This window comes from Oncorhynchus mykiss, chromosome Y, assembly GCF_013265735.2.
Source record: "Oncorhynchus mykiss isolate Arlee chromosome Y, USDA_OmykA_1.1, whole genome shotgun sequence".
In the NCBI taxonomy this organism is placed as follows: domain Eukaryota; kingdom Metazoa; phylum Chordata; class Actinopteri; order Salmoniformes; family Salmonidae; genus Oncorhynchus; species Oncorhynchus mykiss.
The window spans coordinates 36,114,326-36,125,014 of NC_048593.1; positions in this window are offsets into that span (position 1 = coordinate 36,114,326).

Below are 10,689 nucleotides of genomic sequence, written 5' to 3' on the forward strand. Positions count from 1 at the left end.
CAAAGTTCAAGGGGGCCGAATACTTTCGCAAGGCACTGTATAGAGCAACTGCATTAGATGGATACTCAAAACCAGCGTTTTCCTTCCGTTCTACATTAAACATTATTTTCTCATTATTCTTGGACATGTTAGCATCACCATGGAGACTGCACAAGGTAAATCTGATGTGGTAGTCTCCTCTCACTGGTGCTGTCAAGAAACCTGCAACGTAGAGAAAAGTAAAGAAATCTCCACCGTCAGTCTCTTACAGACACTGAAGTAACCTAGTAATATACTGCAGCAACAACCAGCCATAGGCGGGGTTCAAACCCTATGGCACCACAGCACCACCGTTTGGACAAAATGGACTTGTTTCCCTTGGATGAGCTACTTCTGTACTCCTTAACATGCCTGCCAAACAGGGGCCTCCCGAGTGGTCTAAGGCACTGCATCACAGTTGCTAGCTCTGCCACTAGATCCTGGTTCGAGTCCAGGCTCTGTCGCAGTCGGCCGCGACCGGGAGACCCATGGGGCGGTGCACAGCTCTCTGGGTTAGGGGAGGGTTTGGCAGGGATGTCCTTGTCCCATTGCGTTCTAGCGACTCCTGTGGTGGGCTGGGCGCATGCACCTTGACACGGTCTCCAGGTGTATGGTGTTTCCTCCGACACATTGGTGTGGCTGGCTTCCGGGTTAAGCGGGCATTGTGTCAAGAAGCAGCGGCTTGGTTGGGTTGTGTTTTGGAGGACGCATGCCTCTCCGTACGGGAGTTGCAGTGATGAGACTATAACTATACTATAACTGTTACAATTGGATACAGAGAAAAAGGGGTAGAAGTTTAAACAAAATGTTTTTATTAAAAAACATGCCTGCCAAATATCACAACTCAAAATAAAACAGATCATGAAATACACTTTTGATGGATATTCTTCTTATGTTGACTACTTTAAACGGGATCTTCTCCAGAACCACTGGATCGATTGGCACCACATTCGGTTTATAGCATCTATGGACCCACGTCTTTAAAGCACATTATTTTCCCAGACTATTGTTCAAACAACATGGCAGCTGTAAGCCATTGAGCTTGCATGCATGTTTTTTTCTGTCCAACAGCGCCACCATGGGGTCAAACACAATCATACTCTACAGGTTCGCTAGACATCCCGGAGCACGTGTGCCAAAGTCTATGACTGAGTCAAACAGATTAAGATATCTAAATATGTGGTGGACCTGATTGTTCTTGAATATGTTAAGTCTTGACAGTGTTTGGAATCAATTTTGTTCTAATATGAATAATCATGTCTGATTTATATTAATTTATGTGCCAGGTCACACCCACTTTAATATTTTTTGGTCCATAGCTGCTATGTTATTTGAGGTACTAGCTTGGAAAATATTGCGTTTAGAGACCTTGGTCCATAGATGTTATACAGTGCATTCGGACCCTTCGACTTTTCCCACATTTTGTTACATTACAGCCTTATTCTAAAATTGATTAAATTGTTGTTTTTTCCTTCATCAATCTACACACAAAACACCATGATGACAAAACAAACAGAAATGCCTTATTTACATAAGTATTCAGACCCTTTGCTATGAGACTCGAAACTGTTTCCATTGATCATCTTTGAGATGTGTCTACAACTTGATTGGAGTCCACCTGTGGTAAATTCAATTGATTGGACATGATTTGGAAAGGCAAACAGTTGTCTGTTTAAGGTCCCACAGTTGACAGTGCATGTCAGAGCAAAAACCAAGCCATGAGTTCGAAGGAATAGTCTGTAGAGCTCTGAGACATGATTGTGTCGAGGCACAGATCTGGGGAAGGGTACCAAAAAATGTCCAAGTTCCCAAGAACACATTAAAGAATCTCAAATCTAAAATATATTTTGATTTGTTTAACACTTTTTTGGTTATTACATGACTCCATATTTCTATTTCATAGTTTTGTAGAAAATAATAAAAAATAAATCATTCTTAAATGACAAGCCAAAAAACTAGGCAAAATAATAGCTAACTGCAACAAATACAATTGGGTTTCTCTCAGCGTTGATGCTTGAACCCCTAAATATTCTCCCCGTGCCAGCATGTGGCCAGTTTAGTGTAGTAATGTTGCCGATGTTGGTGAAGAAGTTACTGTACTTCAGAGTAGTGTCAGTGTCGAAGGGCCCATATCAGTCAAATCAGTATAGAATGCCACCTTTGGTCTCTCTGTGAACACAAAATAGTAAACTTATTTTGATTTGTACTGGCAACTATGTTAGCATGAAGCACACAACCTGCACCATATACTAAAGGAAATAGTTCAATCTACATAGTAAGCACATGAGGAAGGACTCAAGGCCTATTCTGAGAGAAAACAGCAATACGGTGAAGGATGGTGTTGTGTTGAGTGCATGTATATATTACCTGCATTCACACTCTTCAGCTCATCCCCCTGGCTCTCATTAGCATTCAGTCGGTTGTCCAGGACTGACAGTTCTGTTGCTCGGGTGGAATAATGGGAATAATTTTTGTAAATTCATTTTAGGGCTTTTAGAATGAATCAAATTCACTTTTTGTAATTTTAGTGCAGTTGTTTTTTAATCGTGTTGTCTGAATGCATTGGAAATACACTGAAAACATCCAAAATACATAATCAATACAACTTAAGTCCACAATGTGAAGTAAAAAAAAATTGACATTGAGGATAAAGGGGAACTGGACCCAGTGATTTAGCCTAGTTTTTTGGCTTGTTCCTCAAGAAATGCTGTTAGCCATGACAGAAGCCAAAGGTGAGTTGACTTGTGGGTATTCCATCTGTCAGAACATTGCCTGCAGCTGTTTTCCCACAATCAATCACAACAACAACAAAAACTCCTGCAGGTTGAGTTCAATAACTACAGGAAGATGTAGCGCGAGATGCCGGAGGAAGCTTTGAATTGGTTAGTAGCCGATAGAGTAACTTTGGAAAACATGTCAGAGTGGTCATACCTTCCTGTGTGGTGGTAATGGGGTTACCATGGTAACATGTCAGAGTGGTCATACCTTCCTGTGTGGTGGTTATGGGGTAACCATGGTAATATGTCAGAGTGTTCATATATTCCTGTGTGGTGTACCATGTACAACAGGAGTTCCCTGATCCTGATGCAGAATACTGTTATGGGATTTTCATGAATAATGACTAAATGATGTATACATTTAACTTAGAAATATAACTAAACAGAATACTACTCTGTTACTGTATGAATGTATGAATCTTATTATAATCATAATACTGAATATAAGGTGTGTAGTTTTAGTCAAGAATTAGAACAAGGACTTTCTGTTCCTTGTTGGAAACGAATGGAGGTATCGTCAGACCGGCTGGAATACTGTGTTCCTTAAAAGACATTCTGTCCCTATCCAGGGAGGGGAGAGACCTTGGGCTTGTAGTAGTTTGTTTAACAAGTGGCAGACAATGTGAGAAGGCTTGTGAACTATATTGCCATTGTATCTGAGAGGAGGAGGGGCATTTATGACGAAATGTGAGATATATAAACCAATGTACATGGTATTATGACCAGAACGTTACCGTGAACAAACATTTAACTATTGTACTATTGTAGACTGGGCCTCTGTCTGTCTTCATTTCTATCAGTATCCTACAAATCCTGATTTAGCAGACTGAGTAGGTTAATTGAATTGGTTAATGAACACTAGAACTAAATTCTCATGACAAATACACAGCCTCCCCATATTGACTGATATCATTCAATTCAATCATGAAAAAAATACAATACAAGTAAAAGTTGTGTCTATTAAAAATGATATGCAGAGTACCAGGTTAGAGACATCAGTATCAAGCTTGTCTGTCAGTCTGGACCTCATCACATCGTCTTGCAAGTGCTGGCACGATCGAAGCATCTGTAGACACATACACAGTCACTGTTCTATTACCAATGGCAGTGAGGGTAGGTGATATCTGACAAACAAACATATACCATGTTTAAAGTTTGAACAGGTCAGACGAAACCTACCTAATTCTGGGTCTCCCCATCGACAACCGTTGGTAAACAGGAAAGAGGTGAGACTGGAGGTAAGGTCTTTGCCAGCACCCCATTGATGGGCATAGCAGCATACATCAGCTCCTGGCCCCTCATTAAAGATACTGGTCTCACACACACACACACACACACACACACACCTACCCTGGTGAACCCAGCTTGATCGCTGCGTTTACCATTCTAGTGAAATAGAAATGCTAAACACAGCGATCAAGCTGGGTCCACCAGGCTAGGTCATGAAAGTGAATTGGGACCAAACTGAAAACTGTTTCAACCTTTGACCAGGTCAAATGTCACCAACCTGATTCAAGTGTCATTCCTGTTCCATTTCTAGGAATGCCCACAGCGAGGGCATGTCTGCGTAATGCTGAGGGTCCCCTTGCTGGTCAATTCGACCATGAAGGCCTGATTCATGCAGTCTCCTCTGAACAGTTGATGTTGAGATGTGTCTGTTACTTAAACTCTGTGAGGCATTTATTTGGGCTGCAATTTCTGAGGCTGGTAACTCTAATGAACTTATCCCCTGCAGCTGAGGTAACTCTGGGACTTCCTTTCCTGTGGGGGTCCTCAAAATAATCAGTTTCATCATAGAGCTTGATGGTTTTTGCAACTGCACTTGAAGAAACTTTCAAAGTTCTTGACATCTTCCGTATTGACTGACCTTCATGTCTTAAAGTAATGATCGACTGTCGTTTCTCTGCTTATTTGAGCTGTTCTTGCCATAATATGGACTTGGTCATTTACCAAATAGAGCTATCTTCTGTATACCACCCCTACCTTGTCAAAACACAACTGATTGGCTCAAATGCATTAAGAAGGAAAGAAATTCCACAAATTAACTTTTAACAAGGCACACCTGGTAATTGGAATGCATTCCAGGTGACTACCTCATGAAGCTGGTTGGGAGAATGCTAAGAGAGTGCAAAGCTGTCATCAAGGCAAAGGGTAGCTACTTTGAAGAATCTTAAATTGAAAATATATTGACTTGTTTAACACTTTTTTGGTTACTACATGATTCCATATTTCTACTTCATAGATTTGTAGAAAATAGTAAAAATAAAGAAAAACCCTGGAATGAGTAGATGTGTCCAAACTTTTGACTGGTACTGTAAATATATTTTGTAATACCTTAAGATCAAAAATATGCTGCTCAACAGCTTTCATGTGTATGGCTGCCAGCCACCGTTGTACTACAACCATGTAATTATAGTGCAGGGGAAACTGGGGAGAGAGGGCTGGGGGCTAAAGGGGACAGGGAAGGGGAAACAATTTATAGAGAGGGTCTTCTGGGTGGGGAGTGACAAAAGGGTGGTCTTCCCTGTGTGTCCTTTTTATTTAACATCCATAGGCTTATCAACACTAAAGATAACAATTACATTTTTGAAAAACAACGGCAACACTAGCTATTCTCTCATTGAATTGGAAAGGCCTTAATATTTCTATCACGCCTTTTCCAGACGTCTTGATATTCTAGCAAGAAACCATATGGATGTAGAAATGCTCCAAGGACAAACTCCTGTTCCAAAAAGACACACATAGAATAGAGAACAAGTTGTACAAACGGGCTGCTTTTTCATCAGCCTTTAAAAAAAACAAAGTGTATAACGATACGTAAGAAACTCAAAATCACCATCCTTGGTAAAGACGAAGACCAAGAAGGCAGAATCCCTTTTTTTAAATGTATCCATAATGGAAATAAAATGGCCTTTATTTATGTGTATACTCCAAATGAATCTGATCCTATGTTTATTCTGTGGACAACATATTGTTATAATTAACTGAATTTCAACTGGTTATAGGACAGACATGAATGCCATTCTGGACATGCGGGACAGATCTAATAAGACCAAATACAATCTAAGGCTCTCCAACATATACAGTACTATACTCTCTGATTAAAACCTCATTGATGCCTGGCGAGCTCATAACCCCAAAGCAAAAGGGGACACGTTCTATTCAAACAGGCACCAAACAATATCCCCAATCATTTTCGTACCATCTACTCCTCATATGAGCCCCTGATCATCATACTTATTACTGCCAGATATCAAACCCTGGTCCTCCAGTACCCCCAACAGTACACAGTTTCCCAACCCTGGTCCTCCAGTAACCCCAACACTACACCGTTTGCCAACCCTGGTCCTCCAAGTACCCCCAACACTACACAGTTTCCCAACCTTGGTCCTCCAGTACCCCCAACACTACACAGTTTCCCAACCTTGGTCCTCCAGTACCCCCAACACTACACAGTTTCCCAACCTTGGTCCTCCAGTACCCCCAACACTACACAGTTTCCCAACCTTGGTCCTCCAGTAACCCCAACACTACACAGTTTCACAACCTTGGTCCTCCAGTACCCCCAACACTACACAGTTTCCCAACCTTGGTCCTCCAAGTACCCCCAACACTACACAGTTTTTCCCAACCTTGGTCCTCCAGTACCCCCAACACTACACAGTTTCCCAACCTTGGTCCTCCAGTACCCCCAGCAGCACACAGTTTCCCAACCTTGGTCCTCCAGTACCCCCAACACTACACAGTTTCCCAACCTTGGTCCTCCCAGTACCCCCAGCAGCACACAGTTTCCCAACCCAGTTTACATCTCCTATTACCCCGGAAGAGGTGGTCTTCACTGATATATCTCTTAAACTATGTAATATGGTGTCTCCTATTGCCCTGGAAGAGGTGGTCTTCACTGATATATCTCTTAAACTATGTAATATGGTGTCTCCTATTGCCCTGGAAGAGGTGGTCTTCACTGATATATCTCTTAGACTATGTAATATGGTGTCTCCTATTGCCCTGGAAGAGGTGGTCTTCACTGATATATCTCTTAGACTATGTAATATGGTGTCTCCTATTGCCCTGGAAGATGTGGTCTTCACTGATATATCTCTTAAACTATGTAATATGGTGTCTCCTATTGCCCCGGAAGAGGTGGTCTTCACTGATATATCTCTTAGACTATGTAATATGGTGTCTCCTATTGCCCTGGAAGAGGTGGTCTTCACTGATATATCTCTTAGACTATGTAATATGGTGTCTCCTATTGCCCTGGAAGAGGTGGTCTTCACTGATATATCTCTTAAACTATGTAATATGGTGTCTCCTATTGCCCTGGAAGAGGTGGTCTTCACTGATATACAGTGCCTTGCGAAAGTATTCGGCCCCCTTGAACTTTGCGACCTTTTGCCACAGTTCAGGCTTCAAACACAAAGATATAAAACTGTATTTTTTTGTGAAGAATAAACAACAAGTGGGACACAATCATGAAGTGGAACGACATTTATTGGATATTTCAAACTTTTTTAACAAATCAAAAACTGAAAAATTGGGCGTGCAAAATTATTCAGCCCCTTTACTTTCAGTGCAGCAAACTCTTTCCAGAAGTTCAGTGAGGATCTCTGAATTATCCAATGTTGACCTAAATGACTAATGATGATAAATACAATCCACCTGTGTGTAATCAAGTCTCCGTATAAATGAACCTGCACTGTGATAGTCTCAGAGGTCCGGCAAAAGCGCAGAGAGCATCATGAAGAACAAGGAACACACCAGGCAGGTCCGAGATACTGTTGTGAAGAAGTTTAAAGCCAGATTTGGATACAAAAAGATTTCCCAAGCTTAAAACATCCCAAGGAGCACTGTGCAAGTGATAATATTGAAATGGAAGGAGTATCAGACCACTGCAAATCCACCAAGACCTGGCCGTCCCTCTAAACTTTCAGCTCATACAAGGAGAAGACTGATCAGAGATGCAGCCAAGAGGCCCATGATCACTCTGGATGAACTGCAGAGATCTACAGCTGAGGTGGGAGACTCTGTCCATAGGACAACAATCAGTCGTGTATTGCACAAATCTGGCCTTTATGGAAGAGTGGCAAGAAGAAAGACATTTCTTAAAGATATCCATAAAAAGTGTTGTTTAAAGTTTGCCACAAGCCACCTGGGAGACACACCAAACATGTGGAAGAAGGTGCTCTGGTCAGATGAAACCAAAATTGAACTTTTTGGCAACAATGCAAAACGTTATGTTTGGCGTAAAAGCAACACAGCTCATCACCCTGAACACACCATCCCCACTGTCAAACATGGTGGTGGCAGCATCATGGTTTGGGCCTGCTTTTCTTCAGCAGGGACAGGGAAGATGGTTAAAATTGATGGGAAGATGGATGGAGCCAAATACAGGACCATTCTGGAAGAAAACCTGATGGAGTCTGCAAAAGACCTGAGACTGGGACGGAGATTTGTCTTCCAACAAGACAATGATCCAAAACATAAAGCAAAATCTACAATGGAATGGTTCAAAAATAAACATATCCAGGTGTTAGAATGGCCAAGTCAAAGTCCAGACCTGAATCCAATCGAGAATCTGTGGAAAGAACTGAAAACTGCTGTTCACAAATGCTCTCCATCCAACCTCACTGAGCTCGAGCTGTTTTGCAAGGAGGAATGGGAAAAAATGTCAGTCTCTCGAAGTGCAAAACTGATCGAGACATACCCCATGCGACTTACAGCTGTAATCGCAGCAATAGGTGGCGCTACAAAGTATTAACTTAAGGGGGCTGAATAATTTTGCACGCCCAATTTTTCAGTTTTTGATTTGTTAAAAAAGTTTGAAATATCCAATAAATGTCTTTCCACTTCATGATTGTGTCCCACTTGTTGTTGATTCTTCACAAAAAAATACAGTTTTATATCTTTATGTTTGAAGCCTGAAATGTGGCAAAAGGTTGCAAAGTTCAAGGGGGCCGAATACTTTCGCAAGGCACTGTATCTCTTAAACTATGTAATATGGTGTCTCCTATTGCCCTGGAAGAGGTGGTCTTCACTGCTATATCTCTTAATGTGAACTACGCTTTCATCACATTATTGCTCACACAAGTTATATTTGACGCAAAATTGAAAAACAATGTAGCTGGGAATCAAAATGGCATGCACATACTCCAACTTTTCACAATAATGCTTTCTAATCTGGAGGGCAGCCTTTTGCATCCCCCCAATGGTCCAAATTTGGAATCCGTAACCTTGCCGATATCATGGACACTAATGGTTTGAGAACATTCCAAGATTTGAAAGACACATACACATTACCAGGCAACTCCTTTTGTCTCTGTATTTACAACTTGGGTCAACTATGTTGCAACACTCATTACTGAGTTCCAAACTGCCTCTGGAAGCAACGTCAGCACAAGATCTGTTCGTCGGGAGATTCATGGAATGGGTTTCCATGGCCGAGCAGCCGCACACAAGCCTAAGATCACCATGTGCAATGTGAAGCGTTGGCTGGAATGGTGTAAAGCTCACCACCATTGGAGTCTGGAGCAGTGGAAACGCCTTCTCTGGAGTGATGCATCACCATCTGGCAGTCCGACATATGAATCTGGAATTGGCGGATGCCAGGAGAACAATACCCACCCTAATGCATAGTGCCAACTGTAAAGTTTGGTGGAGGAGGAATAATGGTTTGGGGCTGTTTTTCATGGTTCGGGCTAGGTCCCTTAGTTCCAGTGACAGGCTCTTTCCTGTTTCAGAAATGGTTTGTTGAGATTGTTGAGGAAGAACTTGACTGGCCTGCACAGAACCCTAACCTCAACCTCATCAAACACCTTTGGGATGAATTGGAATGCCAACAGGGAGCCAGGCCTAATCGCCAAACAGCAGTGCCCGACCTCACGAATGCTCGTGGCTGAATGGAAGCAAGTACCTGCAGCAATGTTCCAACATCTAGTGGAAAGCCTTCCCAGAAGAGGAGAGGCTGCTATAGCAGCAAAGGGTGGGGACCAACTCCACATTACTTCCCATGATTTTCGAATGAGACATTTGACAAGCAGGTACATTCAAACAAACATGTACATTCATATCCATACTATACCTGCATTCTCCCTCTACTCCCTGTTTCTATTGGTAAGAATCATGTCTTTTTTCTCATCCAGCAAGAATAGCTGGATCTCTTCTCCCCTCTAGTGACACATCAGAGTGGTACAGTGCAGACAGTCAGACCATCCCAAATCGCTCTCTACCGCTTGGCCCTAACCCTTTGATATAAGCAGTGTAGTGGTGGTGGTGGTGATTTGCATTTCGCATTTCTTTTTTCACCTTACAGATCTGCAAACATTGAAGTGTTTCACACTCAATTTGAGTGTGAAATACCAAATATCAGCAACACACATGTATCATGAATATAACTTGTTAGATTAAGAGTTGTACAGTTTAAGCACAAAAATGTTTAAAGTACTTCACAAATATTTGATTGATGGATGCGGTCCTCTCCTGCTTCATTTGGACTCGCACTTCCTTTCCCTTTTATCATTGGTGACAACACTTCATCCCCAACAATCAATCTGTCTTTGGTGTGGCTGCCAAGGGTGCAGCAGGTAGCCTTGCAGTTAGAGGTGGAGGGTTGCTAGTTTGAATCCCGGGTCTGCCGGGGAAATAATTTGGCGGAAAGTGAGCTGCCTGCCGTTCTGCCATTGAGCCAAGGCACTTACCCACCCCCCACAGTAACAGCTCCGCACACCCTCTCCTAAAACCTGTAGGTATGGGTCTTTCAGAGGGGTTGATAAAGACAGAAGTAAAATGCCAGTTGGATCTAAAAATCGGTCTTCTCAAATGTATTCCAAACATCAACACAAGAGTTGTACAACTTCAAGACTGTAACCATCAAGAACTATGACAAAACAAGCAA